The sequence below is a fragment of the Schistocerca nitens genome, chromosome 6 (genome assembly GCF_023898315.1).
Source record: "Schistocerca nitens isolate TAMUIC-IGC-003100 chromosome 6, iqSchNite1.1, whole genome shotgun sequence".
Classification (NCBI taxonomy): Eukaryota; Metazoa; Arthropoda; class Insecta; order Orthoptera; family Acrididae; genus Schistocerca; species Schistocerca nitens.
This window is the reverse complement of record NC_064619.1, coordinates 237,918,260-237,945,222: the sequence shown is the minus strand read 5'-3', so window position 1 is coordinate 237,945,222 and position 26,963 is coordinate 237,918,260. Positions and strand designations below refer to the sequence as shown.

General features: G+C 44.9%; 1 protein-coding gene across 1 annotated transcript in view; it reads right to left on the bottom strand.

Moving 5' to 3' along the window:
- The window catches only part of LOC126262820 (uncharacterized), an 817,803-nt gene that overhangs the window by 668,857 nt on the left and 121,983 nt on the right, over nucleotides 1-26,963 (bottom strand). The gene's annotated exons all lie outside the window — the stretch shown is intronic.

The window sequence follows — 26,963 nt, the reverse complement described above, 5'->3', positions numbered from 1 at the left end:
AGACTGCAGCGCCTTTAACCGCACGGCCACTTCGGCCGGCACCATAAATGTACGAATAAATTCAATAATACATGTAACGTTGTGAAAAAATAGGATATGTTGCATTGTTTTCTGAAACCAGGCAACACAGACTGGAAACGATCTGGATAATTGCGAGTAGGGTTCGCGCATCAAGGGTTCTGTATAAAATTAGTTATGTACAGTCGTGGACAAAACGAGCGAGACCCCTCGCCTTTTCGTTATGCTGATCCGCACAACTTTAAAGACTGCTACACAGCATAACAGGCAAGGCGACGAAGTGCTACCAACATACTATGCACAAGCGTGAAATTGAAAAACTATATCAATGCTGATTAGTGTCTTAACCACAACACCTAAAAAGGTAAGATATAAATGAAAGAAGAAACGCTAATTATTATTAACTGTACTAATAAAAACGAATTTCAGCTTATCGAGATAACATAACTGTTTTAGTAAAACAAAGTATCCCAGATCGTTACGAATTAGCAAAATATTATGCGCATTCGGCCGTAAAACGGTCTGTGTCAACGTTCAGACCTGTCATACTGGATTACCGTTGCTGACCTACCACGAAAGTGTGCAAATTTAGCAATGCGTGAAGATGCATAACGAAATTCAGTTAAAAATCATTCAGTGCCAAACTTAAGTCAATTCAATTATTGACAGAAGCGGAAAAAGTAGGCAATAACAAGTATGAAATTCTATAAGAGTTTCATACCGACATCCACGGGGCTCCGGTACAGAATAAAGGTAGCAATAAAACGTATTGGGGGTGCGAGTATTTCTTAAAATTCCTGTACTGATACTCTATCTGCCTCCATCGAGATTAGAACCGAAAACAAACCAGACCGCCCTTGCAGTAGCAAACACCTTTCACTAGGCCAGCAGACAACCCAGGCAAACAGCCCTCTATTATTACCCCAGACATGAATAAACCGGCAATTTCGCAATGAAAATGGCAAAATTATCTGCAGTTTCTGTTGCACAGAGCTGTCTGGACTCAAAAACATGAATTGTCTACCTTTATGTCACCGTTTGTGTGACAATCATTCGGGATGTTTATCGAAATAACTAAAAACTGTTATTAGCGAGTAAATTTAGTAGGATAATTCTGCACCACCCCAGGAAATAAACGGCGACGTAGCTGCAGACATATTATACAATGTTTCGAACTCTCCATTAGACGTGCCACAGCCAGAAAACGTTCATTAGCTGAAGTGTTCCTTAAGGTAGCTAGAAATGGGAATGCTCGCACATCTAAAACGCGGTGGCATTAATGGTGGGATCTGAATCACCACGTGTATAGGCAAATGGATTTTATTCTCATTCCTGTAAACGTGATTTGGATCGAAAGCGTATCTACGATTAATATGCTGATGTATCGACTGCAACTGGAACATTTCGAATAAAGAGTAGGAGAAATTATTATGCGGCCCTCATCTTCAGGAACTGTGGTAGGTATTTTCGTTGTTAGGATTTCGTCACGTAAATCGGTAAAAATGGAATCCTAGTAGTCTCACTTTCTTGACCGTCTATCTGTCTACCCAACCCTTAAAACCCCGTAACCTCGAGTACGGGTGGACATAATAAGCGGAAATGTATCGCACTTCCTGCGGTATACGGTCCCTTGGTGGTGTAAAAAAGTGAGCTGTCAGCGCAATCTAAAGATACGGCCGTTTAAGTAAAGAAAATTTACGCGAAGGGTCAAAAAATGACTAAGAACTATGCCACCAAACTGCTTAGGTCATCAGTCCCCTAGACCTAGAACTACTTCAACCTACCTAACGTAACACACTTCAATGCCCGGGGAAGGATTCGAAATTGACGGCGCAAGGAGTCGCACGGTCCGCGATATGACGCTGTTGAACGCACGGCTAACGCGCGCCCGCAAGCTATTAATATCATCTGGTGTTGCTAAAAAGTTATTCACTTCTGGTGAATGATTTTCTGCGCAGTTCACTTAAGAAAGAATAAATAAAATATATTTGATGCTACGGAAGAGGATGGACACCTAATTCATTTCCCCTTGTCTTTATTCATGATGTTAGATTTGCAATCTGAGCATACCTACTATCCATAACCACACTTTAGATCCAAGTCAGTCACAGATATGGGAATACAACACATTGGCTTATACTTAAAGGTATTTCGTTTTTCACCAAGTGGTGGCAGACGATGCTGTGGCGTCTTCGAAGCGCGAGTTTCTCCAGTGCCAGCTGTCTCAGCACATCAGCTGAGCAAACTAGCAATATGTTGGTAGCACTTCGTCGCCTTGCCTGTTATGCTGTGTAGCAGACTTTAAAGCTGTGCGGATCAGCATAACGAAAAGGCGAGGGGTCTCGCTCGTTTTGTCCACCACTGTACATAGACACAGGGAATCGAGAATGTGACGATTTCTGCCTGTTATCGATATCGGTACTTGTATCAAAATATGTCATAAAATGGTCGTATCGAATGCATTGACATTAACGCTTAAATTTTTTTACACCGCCAAGGGACCGCAGTACGACACACGAATTTTAACTTGGTACATCTACCTGTTCCTAAGAAAAATACACTGCTGGCCACCGTAAATGCAACACCCTGAAGGAAGCATCCCAATCAAGTGAAATTTACACCATGGGTTTGCAGCGATGAGATATGCAACTGATTTGAATTTCAGCGCAGACGCACATCACGCGCGCCTGTGGCGCCACTTCATAGCGCCATTTAAGGCTTGGCGGTTTCGACGAGTGTACGTTCGGCACGTGTGTTTACCTTGTGGTTGTTTCACAAGACGATCAGTTATGCCTCGTAGACAACAGCGAACATCTTTTGATCAAGTATCCGAGTTCGACAGAGGAAGGATAGTGGCTTACCGAGATTGTGTATTATCATACAGAGAAATCGCTAGTCGTGTTGGACGAAACCAAACAACTGTAATGCGGATATGTGACCGTTGGATGCAGGAGGGTACAACGGACCGACGTGGTCGATCACATTCACCTCGGTGCACCACTGCACGTGCTGATAGGCAAATTGTGCGCATGGCAGTGACGGATCGCTCAGTGACATCCCGAACCATAGCACAGCACATTGCGTCTGTAACGCATCATCCAGTGTCTGCGCGTACCATTCGACGCCGTTTACAGCAGAGTGGTCTGTCCGCAAGACGTCCATTGCTTCGTCTACAATTGACGCAGAACCACAGACGTCTCCGTCGCCAATGGTGTGATGACAGACGGATGTGGACGGCAGAATGGAATGAAGTTGTCTTTACCGACGAGGCACGCTTCTGTCTGCAGCACCGCGATGGTTGGATTCGAGTGTGGAGACACCGTGGAGAGAGGATGCTGGACAGCTGCATTATGCACGGCCACACTGGTCTTGCACCGGGTATTATGGTATGGGGCGGTATTGGATATTACTCTCGCACGCCTCTAGTACGCATTGCCGGTACTTTAAATAGCCGGCACTACATATCCGAGGTGCTGGAGCCAGTTGTCCTTCCTTACCTTCAGGGCTCGGCCACAGCCATATTTCAACAGGATAATGCGCGACCACACGTGGCACGCATTGTCCAAAGGTTCTTCGTCAATAACCAGATTGAATTGCTTCCCTGGCCGGCTCGCTCTCCGGATCTTTCGCCGATAGAAAACATGTGGTCCATGGTTGCTCAACGAGTGACCCAGATTACATCCCCAGCTGCCACACCAGATGATCTTTAGCAACGTGTGGAAGCTGCTTGGGCTGCTGTACCCCAGGAACACATCCAACGTCTCTTTGACTCAATGCCGAGACGTGTGGCAGCGGTGATCTCCAACAATGGCGGCTACTCTGGCTACTGATTCTGGCAGGAACCACATGTCACAGACGTCTGTAAACGTAATCATTTGATACTTGGTCAACATGTTATCTACAAAATAAATCTTGTTGTGCTACCTCTTGTCTTTCTTGGTGTTGCATTTACGGTGGCCAGCAGTGTATATATTAAACAGACAGGCAGTCGGATAACACGACAAAAATTTTTTTTCGTGTGATATGTTAGCAATTTCGGGATTTTTCCCTTTATTTTAAATGTACAATCTCGTTTCTTATCAAATTTCATGAGTGTAGATCAAGGTGAAATACGCTTTAATTTAAGAGTAGTGTGATGACCCTGGTTCCATTTTACCTAGTAATTATGTTCATAGGTGCACACTACGACTTGTGTGTCAGGATCACCCAATAAATTATTTCAGTTTCTGTTATGTACAGCTATTAGGATCACGTTTGCGTCAGCGGGGGGAGAAATCATTAAAACTGATCCTCATTTCTGTGCATTCAGTGACCACAACCTCATTTCATTTAGAGCTTAAGAGCTCAAGAACCCTTGCAAAACTGTTTTAATAACTTATTTGCATAATTTTGTGTTTTCCCAATTACTACTTTTAGGTGTAAGTTCCTGTAACAAAACCTGTTCCAGCATACAAGTCAGCCACCTGCCATAGCAACAATTTTTCTATAGTAAGGGATCCGCTTCCTGCCACCTTGGATGTTAGGCATCATATTCGTTTTGATAAATACATCCACGCAGGTAGTAGTCACACTTGTCAGCACACACCTTCTTTGGAACAGGAGTAATTACACTCTTGTGTTAATGGTATCATACATAATTTCTATGAATTTGCGACATAGTTCAGAGACTCCACACCTGTGTAGTGGGCCTAGAGTTCGTTATGGCAAGAAGTATAAGGGGTAGGAATTAGAAATTTTTATTAAAACACACACACACACATTATATATATATATATATATATATATATATATATATATATATATATATAGCCACAGGCAAAAGAAAGTCACGTCAGAGACAGAAGTGGAAGGAGGAAGCAAGTCAGTATGTCATAAGTGTGTCAGGTCACTGACACATTACGACTCTGTCTGCCGACTGAGGATACGAATTTAGCAGAAAGGTGATTGTGGCAGAAAACCAAGGGAAGTGATAGAAGCATATTCATTAGTTTGTAAGACATATTGCAAGAAACTGTCTCTCTTTCACAAGTGCACATGAACTACATGCTGCTCGCCATCTACCATCTGCTGATGGAGGAATTGACTGTTTTCCGGCAACACCACATTGCAAGGTGGAGCAAGCAGTAAACTTCGACATGATAGCCAGGAACAGGGGCTCTTGGCGTCCACATTCCTGTTCAACAATCCGGCGCCTGCAGGTGCTGTAACCTACTAGTGGTAGGGAGGCGATCAACCACCAAAAGAGTACCAATACCAGATGGCACTCCAGATCATCACCCCTGGTTGTCGGGCCATTTGGCGGGCGACTGTCATGTTGGCATCCAGCCGCTGTCTGGGGCGTCTCCAGACGTATCTTCACTGGCCGTCGGGGCTCATTTCGAAGTGGGATTCATCACTGAAGACAGTTCTATTCCAGGCCGAAGAAGTGTATGGAGACGCACCAAATGGGGTCATCAAGGGTCATCGTAGAATTTGGGAGGGACGGAGGCCACTCCAGCAGCCAACCTGAGACCACTTCACACTGGGCACCAGCTGTGCCTGCTTGCTGCCAACCAACCACAGTGCCGAGGTCGTTCACACCATCGTCTGGTCATCAGCTGGAAACCAACACACAGCGAGGCTGGTGTACAAGAATGACTTGTAAGAACTGAGGGTAAAATGTTGAAATCTAACAGTGTTTTACTAACACCACTGATGCTTTGTCGGCTCCCAAGAGCTATCCTGATTCCGAAAAAAAAGTTTCTCCTGTCATATTTCTGTAGTTTCAAGTAAAATCGAAGAGCCACTGTCTGTTTGCACCGAATCGAGAAGTGGCGACGTTGAAAAATCTACATCTACATCTACATTCATACTCCGAAAGCCACCCAACGGTTTGTGGCGGAGAGCACTTTCCGTGCCACTGTCATTACCTCCCTTTCCTGTTCCAGTCGCGTATGGTTCGCGGGAAGAACGACTGTCTGAAAGCCTACGTGCGCGCTCGAGTCTCTCCAATTTTACATTCGTGATCTCCTCGGGAGGTGTAAGTAGGGGGAAGCAACATATTCTATACCTCATCCAGAAAAGCACCCTCTCGAAACCTGGCGAGTAAGCTACACCGCGATGCAGAGCGCCTCTCTTGCAGAGACTTCCACTTGAGTTTGCTAAATATCTCCGCAACGCTATCACGGTTACCTAACCCTGTGACGAAACGCGCCGCTCTTCTTTGGATCTTCTCTGTCTCCTCTATCAACCCGACCTGGTACGATCCCACACTGCTGAGCAATACTCAAGTATAGGTCGAACGAGTGTTTTGTAAGCCACCCCCTTTGTTGATGGACTACATTTTCTAAGCACTCTCCCAACGAATCTCAACCTGGTACTCGCCTTACCAACAATTAATTTTATATGATCATTCCACTTCAAATCGTTCCGTGCGCATACTCCCAGATATTTTACAGAAGTATCTGCTACCAGTGTTTGTTCCGCTATCATATAATCATACAATAAGGGATCCTTCTTTCTATGTATTCGCAATACATTTGCCTATGTTAAGGGTCAGTTGCCACTCCCTGCACCAAGTGCCTATCCGCTGCAGATCTTCCTGCATTTCGCTGCAATTTTCTAATGCTGTAACTTCTCTGTATACTACAGCATCATCCACGAAAAGCCGCATGGAACTTCCGACACAATCTATTAGGTCATTTATATATATTGTGAAAAGCAATTGTGCCATAACACTCCCCTGTGGCACGCCAGAGGTTACTTTAACGTCTGTAGACGTCTCTCCATTGATAACAACATGCTGTGTTCTGTTTGCTAAAAACTCTTCAATCCAGCCACACTGCTGTTCTGATATTCCGTAGGCTCTTACTTTGTTTATCAGGCGACAGTGCGGAACTGAATCGAACGCCTTCCGGAAGTGAAGGAAAATGGTGTCTACCTGGGAGCCTGTATCTAATATTTTCTGGGTCTCATGAACAAATAAACCGAGTTGGGTCTTACACGACCGCTGTTTCCGGAATCCACGTTGATTCCCACAGAGTAGATTCTGGGTTTCCAAAAACGACATGATACTCGAGCAAAAAACATGTTCTAAAATGCTACAACAGATCGACGTCAGAGATACAGGTTTATAGTTTTGCTCATCTGCTCGATGACCCTTCTTGAAGACTGGGACTACCTGTGCTCTTTTCCATTCATTTGGAACCTTCCGTTCCTCTAGAGACTTGCGGTACACGGCTGTTAGAACGGGGGCGAGTTGGTTCGTCTGAGACGCGATCCGAGGTAGGTGGGAGGGCGCGGGCGGACGTTTGTAGAGTACACGGAGCGGCGCACTATGCCGGGGATGATAAGGGGCTGGAGCTGCAGGCGGAGCCAGGCTGGTGAATAATCCAGGCGGCCGACACACGCCGGCCGCCATTGGGGGCCGCGCGCGCTGCCTCCCCGCTACCTGCCGGCTCAGGCAAATGGAAGTCTCCCACGGAGGAGGGCAGCCACCATCCTCCGGGGAACTTCGCGGTCGCCTCCCTCCCCGTTATTACCAGTTGCTCTCCACCGCCCCCTGAGCGCTGCATTTGTCATTACTGCCTTCATTTGTTCCTTCATTCAAGTGTAGAACGGCTGTCAGTACTAGCGAAATAACCGACCATCGCCTCCGATTTCGTAAGGTCGGAACTTAGTGTTGAAATTACACCTCAGACTTCATTTTGACATTGATTTTTTTTTTCGAGCAAATGTTTTACTGAAGGTTTCAGATCCGTAAAGACCCACTCAAGCCAGCACACACGCTAACATAAAGGCAGACAAAATTGCCCACCAAATGCTACTAAATGGAAAAACAACCCAATCTAGAAAATTAAATAACAGACCAATAACACAGCAGTATGACCAAGAAAATAACAGCCTGTCTCCGCCGTTTAGTGAAGCTGACCTACAGTTACCGCTGATCGAGTGCAAATTGGGTAAAGCAGCTAGATCACACAACATACGAGTAGAACACATTAAGAACTTTGGTCCTGTTACGATCCACTGGCTACTACATTTAATGACCAACTGAGTCCGGGATTGCAAGATACCCGAAGTCTGGCGGAAGGCTAGAGTAACTGCCATCCATAAACTAGGCAAAAACCGCCTGGATCCTAAAAGCTGTAGGCCTGTTTCCTTGCTCTGCCGCCCCTACTGGAGAGGCTCGTCTTTCAGAGACTGATAGACTTTTCTTATACCACTATAAGCTGGCTTCAGAACAGGAGACACTGTATGTCAGAGATATTACACTTGGCATAGCATTTCTGAGACACCTTGCCACAGACTCTGTGGCTTACGTTAGTCAGCCATCAGCTTCTAACAAAATGTATGACATCGTTAAAGACTTCAACTTCGTGTTCAACACCAGAAACCTTCTCCAGAGCCGATGACTATTTTTGGAATTTCAAGGACAAATCAGCAGATATAGAAGAGGGAATAATGGGTTACCGCTAGACAGTGTGCTCGCACCATTATTATTGAACATCTGCACTAACGTTGAGCCATTGTCTCAAGGAAGTCAAAGTTTTGTCTTTGCTGCTCAGGACAAACGTTTCGAACCGGTGGAACAACCCTTGCCTAATGCACTGAAGTTTTACCACCTATCCTAATGAAAATCACGTGAAGCCGAATACTGCCAAAACTCTGACCTGTGTGCACCATCTCAGGAAAAAAAACAACTAGTGCCCTCCGTATCATCTGGGAAGGAAACAAATGCGACACATCACGAAGGAATCATCCGAAAGGGACGGAAATCGAAATATACGATTTACATGTACGAATCAATAAATGATTACAATTATAGAAAAATTAGGTGTTAGACTCGCCACAAAGAGCTTTACGAACTGAGCAGTAATGAGTTGGCCAAGTTCTGGGCCTTATACTAGCAGTTATCTCTCTTCGCATTGACTGCTGTCCTCCTGAGGGATAACGTGCCACATTCTGCCCAATTGGTGCGTTTGATTATCATAATCTACAGCTGTATGGAGAGCCCTGCACATAATGCTCTAAATGTTCTCTAATGGGGAGAGATCCGGCGACGTTCTTGGCTAATGTCGGGTTTGGCAAACTCGAAGACAAGCAGCAGAAAGTCTCACCATGTGCGAGATGGCATTATCTTGCGGAATTGTAAGCCCAGGATGGCTTATTATGAAGCGTAACAAAACTGGGCGTAGACTATCGTCGACTTACCACTGTGCTGCAAGGGTGCCGCTGATGACAACCAAAAGGGTCCTGCTATGAAAAGTAATGGCAGCCCACACCATCACTCCTGGCCGTCAAACTGTATGGCACGCAACAGCCAGGTTCGTATCCTAACACCATCTGGGGCGTCCCCAAGCACGTCTTCGGCCTGAAATACACTAGAACTGCCTTCAGTGATGAATCCCGCTTCGATGGCCAGCGAAGATATGTCTGGAGACTCCCAAACAGCGGTGGGATGCCAACATGACAGTCGCCTGCCAAACGGCCCGACAACCAAAGAAGATCTGGAGTGCCATTTCTTCGCTGTCGTTCGCGGCACCCTTTAGACCACGGCGGTACGTCGACGATATTCGGCGCCCCGTTTTGTTGTCCTTCGTGGCAAGCCACCCCAGTTTACATTTCAGCAAGATAATGCCCGCCGCACTTTGATAGAACTTATACTGCTTGTCTTTATGCTTGTCAAATCATCCTGTGGCCAGCAAAGTCGCTGGATCTCCTGCCTACTGAGAACGTATGAAGCATTATGGCCAGAACCCTCCAACCAGCTCGGGATTTTGACGACCTAATGCGCCAATTGGACAGATTTGGCACGACATCCCTCTGGAGAACGTCCAACAACTCTGTCAATCAATGTCGAGTGAATAACTGCTTGCAAAAAGGCAGAGTTGGACCGTCATGTTATTGACTTGTTTAATGTGTGCAGCTCTTTCTACTGATACTGTAATCATTTGTTTAACTGTACATATATTATCACATCCACCGATTTCCGTCGCCTTCTGGTAATTCCTTCGCTGTGCGTCGTTTTTATTCTTCTAGAGTGTATAAGAACCACTGCCTAGACAGAAAATGTCTGCCGGTAACAACATAATGCGGAAACCGACGGGTACCACATGAGCAGCTCACGTTGGACCTTGAGAACTAGCACGCCAGCCCTGTGTTACTCTAGCGCTGACTATGCGCTTTCGGCATAGTATAAATCCAGCCATTCCAGAAACATACAATTGGCGCTTAATGAGACCTACCGCGTTGTCACTGATTGTTTACGACCTTAGATAAACCTTTTGCTGGCTTAGCCCGTCCAGAAATTAGACACGAGATAGCTGACAGATGCGAGAAAAGCAAAGTTGCAGCTACGGAACTCCACGCTCTACACAGCCGCTAGCCAGCACACCCTAGACTGAAATCCAAAAAGAATTGTTTGGCAATTACTAAAGCTCTTACAGGAACACCACAACAAGCAAAGATCTTAAAGTGGAGTGGAAAATGTTAATATTTGGAGAAATGGAGGGTTCCGAAGGAAGAGCTTGCTCCTAGCCTTTCAGAGATGTCGACAGCATGGCAGGCTCTCGACAGATTACACTCTAGTATCACGAGTGCAAGACCAACTTGCAAAAGTGGGTTTTTTGCACGTGTGATACTGTGCAAACTAACAACCATCTACTACAGTGTTCTTCGTCTCCAGCTGCATACACTGTGAGTGACCTGATGAGGGCACCGAATGCACTCCACGTGGATAATCTCTGGTCAACCGATGTACAGACTGATGTCACCGATCCATTTCATTTCGTTGATTGTATATTTTGTACTTCTGACACGGTAATAAATAAATCCCCGCAGAAATGCAGCTGAAATCTGCAACGTGCTAAGGAAAGGTTCTTGTAAACAAGCTTTCAGCCAAAGGAGAACATCTGATTAGCTTAAGCGATTTATAGGCGTATAAAATCTATAGAGGAGAACACACATGAACCCCGTCATCACGCAAAACTCCAGAAATGATCGCTGGAGTGTGTGAAGTGATTTACAAGGACAAAAAGCAGACATCCCATGAACAATGTCAAATTTTATTACTTAAAGTTTGTGACAATTACTGTTGTTGTTTTAGGATCTTATTTGTGTTATCTTATTCTAAGTTTGCAGTTTTGTACGAGACGGGTTAACGCTTTCTCGTTGGTGAACTGAACCTAAGAAAACGGCAGTGAAGTTCATTCCTTGTCTTTTGAACGCGTACGGTTCAGACCATTGAGTTCAGGTGTCCACTGAACTGCAAACAACTGTTCGAATGAAACTTCCTCGCAGATTAAAACTGTGTGCCGGACCGAGAGTGGAACTCGGGACCTTTGCCTTTCGCGGGCAAGTGCTCTACCAACTGAGCTACCCAAGCACAAGCACAAGCCAGGAAGTTTCATATCAGCGCACACTCCGCTGCAGAGTGAAAATTTCATTCTAGAAACTGTTCGAATGAACTGATTTCCTGTCCTGGGTCGTAACTGCAAATGAATAATGGTTGTGCGGTTACGATCCTGTAACGAAACAACAATCTACACAGTACAAGACACCGTCCTCTCCGCGACCCTAAAAACGCGCCAAGTTCGCAGCAAAAACAAGCGAATACTTTTTTTTACATTATGAAATTGTCGATACGGAATTTCTTTCACGTGATCTTATAATTCCAGGATGAGTCTATTACGATGTCAGGAAAGCTTTAAGACTATCTTTAGAGGAGACTGATAGAAGGTGTTAGACTCAAACGGCCTGAGAAATGTGAGTACAAAAACTAGTTGCTGCATCATGAAAAGCGCATTCTCACACCTCACTCATTGTAAGGATATTCGTGACAAAAGACAACATGACTACTGATCCCCGTACACCCTTCTCGCCTCATCTAGGCCCTTGAGATTTCTTCCTCTTCCAGAAAATGAAACTGATGCTGGAATGGCAACTTCTGACTCAACGGAAGAGATTCAAGCGCAATTTCTATTAATTTTGAACTCGGTTCAGCCAGTAGACTTCCAGCACCACTTCCAATAAGGGGAAAATTGATGTAAGCGTAGCATACCAGCGCGAGTGGACTACTCTGAAGGTCGGGTTGGAAATTAGGATGTGCGGTTAAATATCTTCGGAGATTAAGGGTAGCACCTCTTAATTCTGACCATCAGCTATCTGCATCCACATGTCTGCCCTGTAATTCACTCTGCCGGCCGCGGTGGCAGTGCGGTTCTGGCGCTGCAGTCCGGAACCGCGGGACTGCTACGGTCGCAGGTTCGAATCCTGCCTCGGGCATGGGTGTGTGTGATGTCCTTAGGTTAGTTAGGTTTAAGTAGTTGTAAGTCCTAGGGGACTTATGACCTAAGATGTTGAGTCCCATAGTGCTCAGAGCCATTTGAATTTTGTAATTCACTCTGTCTGGCAGAGCGCTCATCGAATCACCTTCAGACTATTTCCCTACTGTTCCACTCTCGAACAGCGTGTGAGAAAAATGAACCCTTGAATCTTTCCGTACGGGTTCTACTTTCTATTATTGTATTATGATGATCAATTCTCCCTATGTAAGCTGGTGCCAATAAAATATTTTCACATTCAGAAGAAAAAGTTTATTATTGAAATTTAGTTAAAAGATTCCGCCGCAACGATAAACGCTTTTGTTTTAATGATTGCCATCCCAGCTCGTTTATCATATCCGTGATACTCTATCCCCTCTTTCGTGATAACAGAAAACGAACTGCCCTTCTTTGAACTTTTCCATTGTCCTCCGTCAATCCTATCTAGCGCTGATTCCTCACAGTACAGCACTAATCCGGAAGAGGACGGACAAGTTTAATGTAGTCAGTATATTTAGCAGATCTTATAAACTGTAGAGTGCAGCAATCAGTCGTCCTTTTTAGATTTCATTATTCAAATCCAAACTGCGGCCTGTAGCTAGCCATTCTTCAAAAAATTGGTTCAAATTGCTCTGAGCACTATGGGACTTAACATCTGAGGTCATCAGTCCCCTATAACTTAGAACTACTTAAACCTAACTAACCGAAGAACATCACACACATCCATGCCCGAGGCAGGATTCGAACCTGCGACCGTAGCGGTCGCGCTGTTCCAGACTGAAGCGCCTAGAACCGCTCGGCCATACCGGCCGGCAGCCATTCTTGATGCTAAAAAGACAAGAAGTACATAGTCGGATGCTATAATAAATACAACTAATGGCATAACTTATATGCATGGAATATAACATACCGCTATTTTTTATTCTCAATGCATGTAAGTCCCTGTTGTTCGGGCGTCAGTCAGAGTTCTTTGTACTGTATATAGAGGGTAGGCTGTGTGGAGAACACGTCGGTTGGTTGTATTCCGCCCTCTATATGAACTACGTATATAATATTTAAGGGAAGTGAAACACTTCAAATTTACATGGGAATGTCATAAAATAAAACGTAAGTAAAATTCTTTACATTGCTGTCCGACTTATTTCATATTTGCCGATAAATATAGAAAATATATATAAGAAAATTTCCGGGTTCACTCCTCGTGAGTCAGTTGATTTATTCTTTAAACATCTAAATAACCTCAGATAGCTAAAATCTTTTTTAAAAAATTATTTATAAGACACAAGAAGGCACGTGCTATATCCAACTATTAGAGTTGATCTGATTTAAATGTTTTTATCTTCGTATTATTTTTCTCTCTTTATTAAAACATCATAACATGTATATTGATCCTCTTATTTACTAAATAGTTCACAGATGGCGCCAGACGTCAGCCAGATGGATGGTTGGTGTAACTGGGCTATTCTTTATATAGTAGTATTGGAAGAACTGTGACTCACGCCCAAACAACAGGGACTTACATGCATTGAGAATAAATACAGCGGTATGTAATATACAAACCATATAAGTTAAGCCATTAGTTGTAACATTTTATTATAGCATCTGACTATGTGCTTCTTGTATTTTTAGCACTGAGAATGGCTAGCTACTAGCCGAAATCTGGATTTGCATAATAAAATCTAAAAAGGACGACTGATTGCTGCACTCTATAATTTATATGTGACATACAGTCGCTGAGTGCAACCACTTCCCGAATGTAAGGTTACCTGATTTAGCATATCTGTTACACCAGCCTTTGGTTTGCATTAACCGCTACATTATCTGTGTGAGCATTCTAATTTAAGTTGTTCGTAATTGTAATTTCCAGGTACTTTGTTGGATACACAGCCTTTAGATTTCTGCGATTCGTCGTGTAACCGAAATTTAAGGAATTCTTTTTAATATTCACGTTTGTGTGATCATGGATCCTCTGACAGCCGATCGCACAAGGAGGTGGCGGACTGTGCGTACACCAGATTTAGACGACTGGGTTCTACAGGATATTGAGACGAACCGTAGTACAAGCTCCAGGCAAGTGGCCCGCCGACATCGTGTAGGCCGTAGTACTATTATTGGTACCCTACATGACAACCGCAACCATCCCTATCACCTGCACTGAGAGCAAGGATTATCAGCAGCGGATTTCCCTCTACGGGAAGGATTTTAGCGATGGATTTTGCACCAGACCATCATAATTATGGGATTTCTGTCATCACTGCTCTTTACCGACGAAGTAACCCTTACCAGAACTGGTATCATCGGCCTGTATAATCGTCATCTTTGGGCTACAGACAGTCCTCGAGGGAATGGTTGAGGTGTCTCATCAGCATCGGTTCAGCATCAACGTCTGGGCAGGGATTTTTGGTGACCACATACTTTTAGCGATGGCTTTTGCACCAGACCATCATAATTATGGGATTTCTGTCATCACTGCTCTTTACCGACGAAGTAACCCTTACCAGAACTGGTATCATCGGCCTGTATAATCGTCATCTTTGGGCTACAGACAGTCCTCGAGGGAATGGTTGAGGTGTCTCATCAGCTTGGTTCAGCATCAACGTCTGGGCAGGGATTTTTGGTGACCACATACTTTTAGCGATGGCTTTTGCACCAGACCATCATAATTATGGGATTTCTGTCATCACTGCTCTTTACCGACGAAGTAACCCTTACCAGAACTGGTATCATCGGCCTGTATAATCGTCATCTTTGGGCTACAGACAGTCCTCGAGGGAATGGTTGAGGTGTCTCATCAGCATCGGTTCAGCATCAACGTCTGGGCAGGGATTTTTGGTGACCACATACTTTTAGCGATGGCTTTTGCACCAGACCATCATAATTATGGGATTTCTGTCATCACTGCTCTTTACCGACGAAGTAACCCTTACCAGAACTGGTATCATCGGCCTGTATAATCGTCATCTTTGGGCTACAGACAGTCCTCGAGGGAATGGTTGAGGTGTCTCATCAGCATCGGTTCAGCATCAACGTCTGGGCAGGGATTTTTGGTGACCACATACTTTTAGCGATGGCTTTTGCACCAGACCATCATAATTATGGGATTTCACTGCTCTTTACCGACGAAGTAACCCTTACCAGAACTGGTATCATCGGCCTGTATAATCGTCATCTTTGGGCTACAGACAGTCCTCGAGGGAATGGTTGAGGTGTCTCATCAGCTTGGTTCAGCATCAACGTCTGGGCAGGGATTTTTGGTGACCACATACTTTTAGCGATGGCTTTTGCACCAGACCATCATAATTATGGGATTTCTGTCATCACTGCTCTTTACCGACGAAGTAACCCTTACCAGAACTGGTATCATCGGCCTGTATAATCGTCATCTTTGGGCTACAGACAGTCCTCGAGGGAATGGTTGAGGTGTCTCATCAGCATCGGTTCAGCATCAACGTCTGGGCAGGGATTTTTGGTGACCACATACTTTTAGCGATGGCTTTTGCACCAGACCATCATAATTATGGGATTTCTGTCATCACTGCTCTTTACCGACGAAGTAACCCTTACCAGAACTGGTATCATCGGCCTGTATAATCGTCATCTTTGGGCTACAGACAGTCCTCGAGGGAATGGTTGAGGTGTCTCATCAGCTTGGTTCAGCATCAACGTCTGGGCAGGGATTTTTGGTGACCACATACTTGCACCGGTTATTGTTCTACAACACCTCGACGGAGGAACGTACCTAGGCTTCTGCGGAATACTCTGCCTAGGCTGCGTGGGACAGTATCTTTGGGAATACGACTGCTTATGAGGCTCCAGAATGACGAAGCACCACCCCACGTCAGCTCTACAGTTCGCTGACACCTGAACATCTTCCCCGGATGTTGGATAGGACGTGGAGGCCCTGTAGCAGTGACTGCTAGATCATCCGACTTAATCGCCAAGGATTTTTACCTCTGAGGGAAACTGAAAAGCGTTGTGCATGCTGAGCCTGTTCCTGAAGTGCAGACCGTTTATGAGCGTGTTCACGACACCTGTGACACTATTGCCGGCCGTTGTCGCCGAGCGGTTCTAGGCGCTTCAGACTGGAACCGCGCGACCGCTACGGTTGCCGGTTCGAATCCTGCCTCGGGCATGGATGTGTGTGATGTCCTTAGGTTAGTTAGGTTTAAGTAGTTCTAAGTTCTAGGCGACTGATGACCCCAGATGTTAAGCCCCATACTGCTCAGAGCCATTTGAACCATTTATTTATTTATTTATTTATTTATTTGTGACACTATTCGGAGAAAGGCCAGAACGTGTGAAAAGGAGCAGTAGTCGATGCTGTGACGTGTGAACGCGTGCATTGCATCCCTTAGGGGACACTTTAAACATTTGTTGTGACGTGGATGCCATATAGCTCTGTACTGTTCCGGGACAATTTGTTGTTGCACGCACACCGTCCGTTTCCCAGCACATGTTCTTAGGATCTTTTTATCTCCATTTCCAACCAGAAATCCGTCCCTGCAGTTCGTCGCTTGTCTTGATGTTCACCTTGTATGTATAAATGTTTACAGTAAAATTATTAACAATTACACACATTTTTAATACACGAATATTATTCCATGTAAAAGAAAATAAAAACAGCTATAGAATGAGCCTGTGCGTTATTAAAAAAATGTTCAAATATGTGTGAGTTCTTAAGGGATCAAACTGCAGAGGTCATCGGTCCCTAGACTTACACAGTACTTAAACTAACCTATGCTAAGAACAACACACACACCCATGCCCGAGGGAGGACTCGAAACTCCGGCGGGAGGGGCCTGTGTGTTATTAAAGAAAATAGGAATTTGCTATAAACAAAACATTGTATTACTGTTAATGGACTTGGTTCTCAGAAAATGGACTCTCCTTTAATTTTGAAAAAACTCACAATATCCAGTTCTGTACACCGAATAGTCATACCGACAATTGCTGGCTCAGTTAACAGAGCAGATTTCTCCAAATTTTTGGGTGTTCACATTGATAACAACTTGAACTGGAATAAGCATATTGCTGAGCTTCTCAAACAATTCAGTTCAGCTTCTTTCGCTCTTCGTAAATCGCTAGTCTTGGTAATAAACAGATCAGCTTCCTAACGTACTTTGCATATTTCCATTCCGTAATGTCTAATGGAATAGTTTTCTGGGGTAACTCGCCACTTAGACATAAAGTATTGTTTGCACAAAAGAGAGCAGTGAGAATAATTAGCGGTGTTCACCCAAGGACGTCATGGAGGCACCTATTCAAGGAGTTAGGTATTTTAACTGCGCCATCAGAGTACATATATTCGCTAATGAAATTCGTTATAAATAATCCATCTCAATTCGCGAAGAACAGTGATGTTCATACGTACAACACTAAAGGGAAAAATGACCTTTCCTATCCGTTACTGAAGCTGTCAGTTGCTCAAATAGGAATACATTATTCAGCAACAAAAATCTTTAATCATTTGCCAACAACATAAAGTGTCTGGCAGATCTAGCTTAAAATAATTTCTTTTGGGCAACTCCTCCTATTCCATGGACGAATTTCAGTTTCAGAACTGGTAAAAAAATAAATTGTACTTCTAAATGTAGTTTCATGTGTAGAACTAGAAATTTCAACAGTATTAACATTAGCGCTATTCATATATATATATATATATATATTGTAATCTGACTTGTTCCACATCATACCGATAAAATAATCGTGAAAATGATCTACGGAACATGACATAACTAAACTAAACTAAACTAAACTAAGCTGAAGTGTCAAAACAGAAAGTCCTCCACAGTTACACAACAAGGTTAGCCTCTGCACAAATTATTTCTCCCACTATCTTTCATTGTTTATATGCATTAATAAGGAAGTCTACCTCCGTATCTGAGTGATCAGTGCGGCTGGCTGCCATTTGACGGACCCTAGTTCGATTACCGGTACAGCCAGTGATTTTTCCACGGTTGGAGGCCTGGTATAGGGTGCACTCAGTCTCGTGACGTCAGCTGAAGAACTACTCGATCAATTAGTAGTAGCAAAAACGCTGCATCTTCATTCCCCCTGCAGAGTGCGACCGAGAACTGTCATGAGGAACGAAACTCATGACATTTATGTCACGTGGGCTTCACGACATCAGGCGAAATCTCTCATCAGGCCCTCATACTTGGCGGGAGATATTATTTCCAAGGCATCTTTGCGTGCGCCCTGTACGCTCAGAATTGAAAAGAGCGACGTGCCGCGAACGACGGACGTACTAGAGACCCTACCCAACACATCTGTGCAAAGCTTCATAAGATTTCTGTTGGAGGTTCCTTGAAAAATTAAGCTGATTCTTACGTTATATGTTGACTGCGTTTGCTTAAGCTTATGGCTTGACTTTTTTGGGTTCATAAACATTTTATTTTATCTGTTATTTTTATGTTGTAATTTCATGTACTGACACGTTCCACGACCTTGGAGATTTGCGCCGCAATTTGGTCCTACGGAAATAGACGTCTAAATAAATAAATTTTCACAATGTTTTCCATTCCCCGATCGATCGGAACTCACTTTCTGAACAGACCCCGTATTTAAAAAATATTTACATTACCGGTCTCGGAAAATAGTTGCCATAGAGATGGGCTTAATCCACAAAAAGCTTCCTACAGACAGGCAAATATAGCTAGACACTTTGAACATCATAGAGCCGTTTAACATTTCACGATAAAAGAAATCTGAGGGTGGCTACTATTTGCCGAAACCGGTTAATGTAAGTATTTTTTCTGTATCTAAGCGACTGCCTATGTAATAAATTATTATACGAACTTGACTAGGTTCAGGAAGTTCCAACGTAAAATAGTTATCTGAAACATATTTTCAGCTATATACAGCTCTGATTCTGGAGCTTCTCCCGGCGTATTTGATAGTCAAAATATCCACGGGTGTACTGCCGGTCTACAGTGTCCAACGGGCACAATATTTCGGCGATCATACATGCCGTCATCAGGTGAACTGACGGACTGAGCTCCAGTGAACGTGCCGGCACGGAGATCCGTACGCTATGGCTGCTCAGAGGGAACTGGGTTCGGTCGCTGCTGCTTTCATCTGTTACTTTCCCCTCTTTGGGGAAGTGTGAGGGGGAGTTTGTAGCCTTTCGGCTTTTACTCCCCTGTGTACATGTGTGTGTGTGTGTGTGTGTGTTTTTTCTATAGGTTTTTGGTGTCTGTGATATGTGATGATTGTTGTGAATGTGTCTGGTACTTGCCTGAGGTAGGCGAGATGATTGCTGTTATATGGGAAGGAACTGGATTAGGGATTGGGTATTGGGATTTTCTCTCCGACTTCATCGTCGAAGATCGTCACAGGGCGCTTGTGCTTATCGCGGGACATGTCATACCGTCCTAGGGAGTGGATGAGTGCATTTCCGGATCTGGAAGTACCTTCATAGAAGGCCCTTGCCAGATCCTGGAAACGCTCTTTCAGGAGTGGGATTTCGGCTGCGGCGTGCAGGTCGTCTGTGGGGAATCCAAGAGGTAGATGCAGTGCCCTTCTGAGGGCGCGGTTCTGCAGCCTCTGGAGTTTGTCCAGGTGCTGCTTTGCCGCGTATCCCCAGACAGGGCACGCATACTCCATTACCGGCCGGATCAGGGCCTGGTATACATTTACTGTTACTGGGCAGGGGAGGGAGCTGGTTGTGTTCACGATAGGGTATAGGATGGACATTCTGGCGCAGACCCTCCTGTGGACCGCGTCTATGTGGGGTTTCCACGTAAGACGAGAGTCCAAGGTTACGCCAAGGTACTTGGCGGTTCTGCGCCAGGGGAGTTGGGTTCCATTTAGGTGGAGGTGGAGGGGGGGACGTTGAGGAGGTTCGCGCCTTCCGAGCCTGCGGGTAATCAGCATTGCCTGCGTCTTCTCAGAATTGATGGTGATGCACCAGCGACGGGCCCAGGTTTCTGTATCGTCTAAAACCCTTTGTAACCTACGAATGACCAGGTCCTTGTTCGCATTTCTCGTGTAGAAGGCTGTGTCGTCCGCGTACTGCGCGGTGTGCACCAGGGGGGCCGTTGGAGTGTCCGCAGTGTACAAACTGTACAATACGGGCCCCAGGACCGATCCCTGTGGCACCCCGGCACGAATACCCCTTCTGGTGGAGGTGGCAGTTTCTACTTTCGCGGTCGCGGCGGCGGCAGATTTAAATACCCGCGGCGCGCTCCCTCCGCTGTCCGCGCCCCGCGCCACGGTCGCGTGGTGTAACAGATTGCGACGGCGTCTGAGATGACGGCGGAGTGATGGCTCTGTCCGCCTTGGTCGTCACAACTATACGTTTGCTCGATTTACTCTTGGTTAACCCAATCGCTGGTTCCCAAGCCTTGCTAAGATTATAGCCACAGTCACGGTTTATGAGGTCGTCATTGGTGCGAATTTCGATGGCCTCTCTAACAACGCTGTCCCAGTATCTCGACGTCTGTACCAGAATCCTCGTGCGTTCATACTCCATGGCGTGATTTTCCGACAAACAATGTTCAGCGGCCGCCGACTTGCTCGGATACATCAGTCGAGTGTGCCTCTGGTGTTCACGGCATCGATCCTCGACGGTACGCATCGTCTTGCCACACGCTGGCCTTCCTCAAACCGAGGTCATCTTTGGCGCTCCCCACCAGTGCACGAGTTTTGTCCTCCGAATCAAATATTAAAGAAATGAAAAAGAATTATAAAATGTATCACGTTTGTTTAATCTGATATATGTTTAAAAATCTATAAATAATATTAGCTGATGGTCTAGTAGTTAGGAGTTGACATGGCTACAGTGGTCATCATGTAACACAGTGTGGACGTAGCGAGTAGAGCAAAACATGTTCAAATGTGTGTGAATTTCTAAAGGACCAAACTGCTGAGGTCATTGGTCCCTAGACTCACACACTACTTAAACTAACTTACGCTAAGAACAACACACACACACCCATGCCCGAGGGAGGACTCAACCCTCGGGCAGGAGGGACCACGCAATCCGTGACATGGTGCCTCAAACCGGACGGCCACTCCGCGCGGCCGAATAGAGCATGTTTAGAGTTCTTTCGTTGTCAGTGGTTATTCTAGTTTCGGATAAGAGCTTGGACGGCTTACAAGTTGCTTAAAGATTTTTTAGAATATTTTTGTCTCAGTTTTTTTTCACAAAAAGTCATTTTTACATTTTAATGTATGATTTGGAAAGTCGTCTCATTACTTTTTCGGTTTCTATGGCCTCCCTGATAATAAAGATACTCTTCAAAGCGCCTGCCGCAGCGCTCTGCGAAGACTGATGTCTCTTCAGGAGTTGCGGAGCTACATTCCTCCTGAAAACGTTCAATAAACGTTGCATGGACTAGGTTCTCTGAAGACTGCATACCGCAGTCTGACCCAAAGATGTTTTACAGGGTTTAGGTGTGGACTTTCCTTAATTTTTGGCTTTGCATAAACCATGAGGCATTATTCTTTCACGAAATACTTGACTATCAACAATATTTTTTTCTGAGAGTTTTGTTGGCTGGATATACGCATGTTGTTCCCCAGGACCGTCCAGGAACATAATCTGTTACAGTTGTTCACCGATGGTCTTTTGTCGTTCCTGGAAGTGTTCTGAGATATATATACATTGGTTACTGATTGCCTATCGACGCCAATTTAATCTTTCACCATATATCCAATTTTATTTTTAGTGTTTGGTGGGACTTTTGTTTGTCGTCCAGCTCTCTTGCTGCTGATAACAATAACCATCATCTCTGTTAATCCCAAAGTTTACCGATCAACACCAAATGATTGAGCATTTTTGGTTTTAGACATTTCACTGGAATGGAGGCCATGATTCTGGGAACGAACACGTTCAAGTTTTGGTCCCAATTATTAGTGAAGACACCATTAAAAAAATTAAAAACACAAACTACAGAACAGTACAGAGAGAAAGTTAAAAATTAATTTAAATAAGCAAAATGTAAAGCAATTAAACTGAAGAAAACGAAACTTTCACAATGCTCTTTTTTTATCTCGTTAATTAAAATTTAGTGATAAGATTATGCGATATCGGCCGCTATCCGGTCATTCACATTTTCCAATACGCATACCGCCAGTTCCGCTGCCGCGTTTCTTACAGCCGCCACTGTCGCACGAGGGATGGGGGCCCTGCCACGAACGATTACGCCGCTGCCAGTAAGACGCAAGCATCCGCTCTCCGGAACTCCAGCGGCCGGTGTACTCAAACTTTCATGAACTGAGCCCATTTTCTGTGTTTGCTAGTTGAATATCATTTACAGACTTTCATAGTGGCTAGGGCTCGACACCTTCTGCATAGACATTGTATTGAAGAGTGACTGATTTGTAAATCTGCAGTATTTGTATGTGTTTCAATTCAGCGCTACTGTTAGCGACTGACGCTACAACTACAGCAAGAAAGTTGTGTATTATTTTTAGTATTTGATATTAGATGAAGAATAAACTAATATCTGAATTCACTGTGCGCGAACGGCATCTGTTCCTCGCTCCTGCACACAGCATTTTTTTTTTCTTTTGTTGAGATTAGATTCCCCTTGAAGGGGGCGGGCTGGCAGCAGCTTAGTTCGCTGCTCTTCAACCTACAGGATTTTTAAAACATAGGGAGAAGATAAGAAATAATAAAAGCAGTCGATAAAACGGTGACGTATATTGTAAAACGGGGAAAAATTGTAGAAAGTTGCAACATAAAACACAGGGTTGGCGATGTTAATAAAATACACAGAAAGCAGACAGGTAAAATAGTAGACAGACAATTAAAAAACACTTCGACAGTCTGGTTTCTTTTCGCAAGAGATATAAAAATCACACCCGGCAACATTATGATTTCCGTTCACAACACTTCGGAAAAGACGCACAACACTGAACATTCACTGGAAACACTGCACGAAAAAGTCCACGAAGATGACACACCAAGCCAAGGGCAGAGGGGGGTGGGGGAGGACCTGGACAGATGAGGGGGAAAAAAGGGGGAGGAGAGGAGAAGCGAAGGGAGGGGGGGGGACGCGGAGGGTGAGGACTCATAAGGGGGGGCATGGCAGACGTGAGAGGGAATGGGGAAAGGCAGAAGAGGGAAATGCAAAAGTACGCGGGGGAGAGAAGGGAGGCAGAGAGAGGGTGGGTGGGGAAAAAACAGGATGGAAGGAGCTGCACACAGCGTGCGTAAAAGTTATAATAGACTACTTTTCTGTTATTTCATTGGGTAAAAACAGGAATACCTGAAAAATTATCGAATGACAAATTTTCAATAAGTTACCAAGTAGAGGTACGTTAAATTTAGGAAAATTTATCTGATTAGGGGAGGAGCACCAGTAGCAGACAATCAACAGTGGGAATGTGATGAAAATGATACAGCAAGTATTTTAAACTAGTGTAAAGTTCATGCAGCCAATGCCATCTGTTGGTGTAAAATGGTACTGTTCGAACATAGTATCAAACTTCGGTGGCTCTGTTGATTCCATGCTGGATTTGAACTTCGTGATTTCTATGCAACGGTTTGTAATTCTGGGGGTGCGTTTTCGTAGTGTGGTATTTTGAACAATTGTACTGAATTTTAGTAGAGAATCATTTACTCAATGGATAATTTGCCAAGATTCACGAGTCAGTGGACTGGACAACGCCTTTGTCAAAACAGTAAACACTGCCTGTGTACGCTCTGCTTGCTTTGATTATTAGCATTCCAAAATCATATTTGATTCTTGACTGATTATCATTATTGTAAGACTACCATTTCAGTTAACTTCTTTTCCTGACACACACAAAATTAATACTTAATGTAATTCTGGTGTCAGAGTACATCCTTATCCTAGCGGACTATTCCCGATTCATGTTCTTTAATGTTTCACATTAATTTGCGTTTAATATTCATTGTTTGTTCCTTAGGTTGACTATGTAAAGAATTTAACAGACGAGCCACTAAATTTATTGAATGGTTATGCGCTGCACACCAGCTATTAGATAGCAGCACATTGGCTCATCTGATGATGTACCTCATGCCCAGAACAAGGGCAGCCACCTGACCACCACTTCAATCATGTCAACGCTGAACTACTAGACCATCATTTCACTTCATTTTTTGTTATTATAAGCCAACTGGTACGTTGCGATTGGCTAGCATTTGTTAGAAAATAAATCACGAGTAGCGCACGTGAAGTTGCAATCTTTGTCATGACCGACTCAAGAAAAGAACAAAAAACTGTTATTGGCCTATGTTCGTAATGTACTAACGATACGGTCCAATCACATTAATGTGACCACTGCGTGTGCTCGACGTCAACGTGCAGTAAACACTCACAGACGGTAGGTGGCAGCACTAGCAGTGGAGGATATATAAGGCGTGTCAGGGGACGCGGAAAACACTGCAGTCACTGTCATAAAGCGGAAACGGGGCGATTTATCTGACGTCTAAAAGGCCACGATCATTGGCATTCGGAGTGGAAAAAAAAGGAAGATTAGTGTGTAAAGTCGACTACGAGGCCACCAGAAACGGAGCACAAGCTCGGACTGAGTCAAGGAAGGGAAAGGAATTCGGCCGTGCTCTGTTACAGTAACCATTCCAGCATTGGCCTGGAGTGATTTAAGAAAGTGACGGAAAACCTGAATCCATGCTGACGGCTGTTGATCGACGGCGAAAGCTGGAACTTGCACGGCACTACCGAAACTCGAGGTCTACGAGTAGCGACCGGCGGCCTTTTCAGATGAATCACGTTTTATGCGCCATCGGACTGATAGCCGTTGGAGCGTACGGCGGGAAACGTCCGGAAGCAAACATCGTGTAACACTTGTAGGAAGGTTCCATGCCGGAGGAGTGAGCATTATGGTCTGGGGAATATTTTCTTGGCATTCCCTGGGTGACATCATTCTGGAAAGCACAATGAATCAACACATGTATGTAAATGTCCTTGGGGACGCCCACCTCCAGATGCAGTTTGTTTTTCCTCGGCACGATGACCTCTACCATGGTGTCACACAGCTCGCAGTGTACGTCCGTGGTTCTACGAGCAGTGAGCCAAGTTTACAGTACTCCCCTGGCCACCAGACGCCCCAGATTTAAATCCAGTCGAGAACCTGTGTGACCATCTCGATCGGGCTTCGCGCACGGTGAATCCTCAACCGAGAAACCTGGCGCAGCTGGCCACAGCGATGAAGTCGGCACGGCTCCACATCCCTGCCGGTAACTTCCAGATCTCCATTTACTCTGTTCCTGCAGGTCTTGCAGCGATCCGCACTCCAAAAGATGGCTATTCAGGCTTTTTAATAGTGGTGATAATGTGATTGGACAGTAGGTCATCTAGAGAGAGCGCAAAAATATGAAAAGTCCCACAAAAACTGTTAATATTAGACGCGAATATTTTTATGTAAGCCGCCCTGAAGATCTGTTAGTGTCTGATCACATGGACCGTTGTCGGTTACATTTTATTACTGACACCTGACTAGGTAACGATAGACACTTCTCACACGTGCTGATACTTCTACACTACTGGTCATTAAAATTGCAACACCACGAAGATGACGTGCTGCAGACGTGAAATTTAACCGACAGGAAGAAGATGCTGTGATATGCAAATGATTAGCTTTTCAGAGCATTCACACAAGGCTGGCGCCGGTGGCGACACCTACAACGTGCTGACATGAGGAAAGTTTCCAACCGATTTCTCATACACAAACAGCAGTTGACCGGCGTTGCCAGGTGACACGTTGTTGTGATGCCTCGTGTAAGGAGGAGAATTGCGTACCATCCCGTTTCCGACTTTGATAAAGGTCGGATTGTAGCCCATCGCGATTGCGGTTTATCGTGTCGCGACATTGCTGCTCGCGTTGATCGAGATCCAATGACTGCGGAACGCCGTGCAGGATCTCAACGGCCTCGTATCACTAGCAGTCGAGATGACAGGCAGCTTATTCGGATGGCTGTAACGGATCGTGCAGCCACGTCGCGATCCCTGAGTCAACAGTTGGGGACGTTTGGAAGACAACAATCATCTGCACGAACAGTTCGACGACGTTTGCAGCAGCATGGACTATCAGCTCGGAGACCATGGCTGCGGTTACCCTTGACGCTGCATCACAGACAGAAGTGCCGGCGATGGTGTACTCAACGACGAACCCTGGTGCAAGAATGGCAAAACGTCATTTTTTCGGATGAATCCAGGTTCTGTTTACAGCATCATGATGGTCGCATCCGTGTTTGGCGACATCACGGAGAACGCACATTGGAAGCGTGTATTCGTCATCGCCATACTGACGTATCACGTGATGGTATGGAGTGCCATCGGTTACACGTCTCAGTTACCTCTTGTTCGCATTGACGGCACTTTTGAGCAGTGGACGTATCATTTCAGGTGTGTTACGACCCGTGGCTCTACCCTTCATTCGATCCCTGCGAAACCCTACATTTCAGCAGGATAATGCACGACCGCATCTTGCAGGTCCTGCATGCCCTTTCTGGATACAGAAAATGTTCGACTGCTGCACTGGCCAGCACATTCTCCAGATCTCGCACCAAATGAAAACGTCTGGTCAATGGTAGCCGAGCAACTGCCTCGTCACAATACGCCAGTGACTACTCTTGATGAACTGTGTTATCGTGTTGAAGCTGCATGGGCAGCTGTACCTGTACACGCCATCCGAGCTCTGTTTGACTCA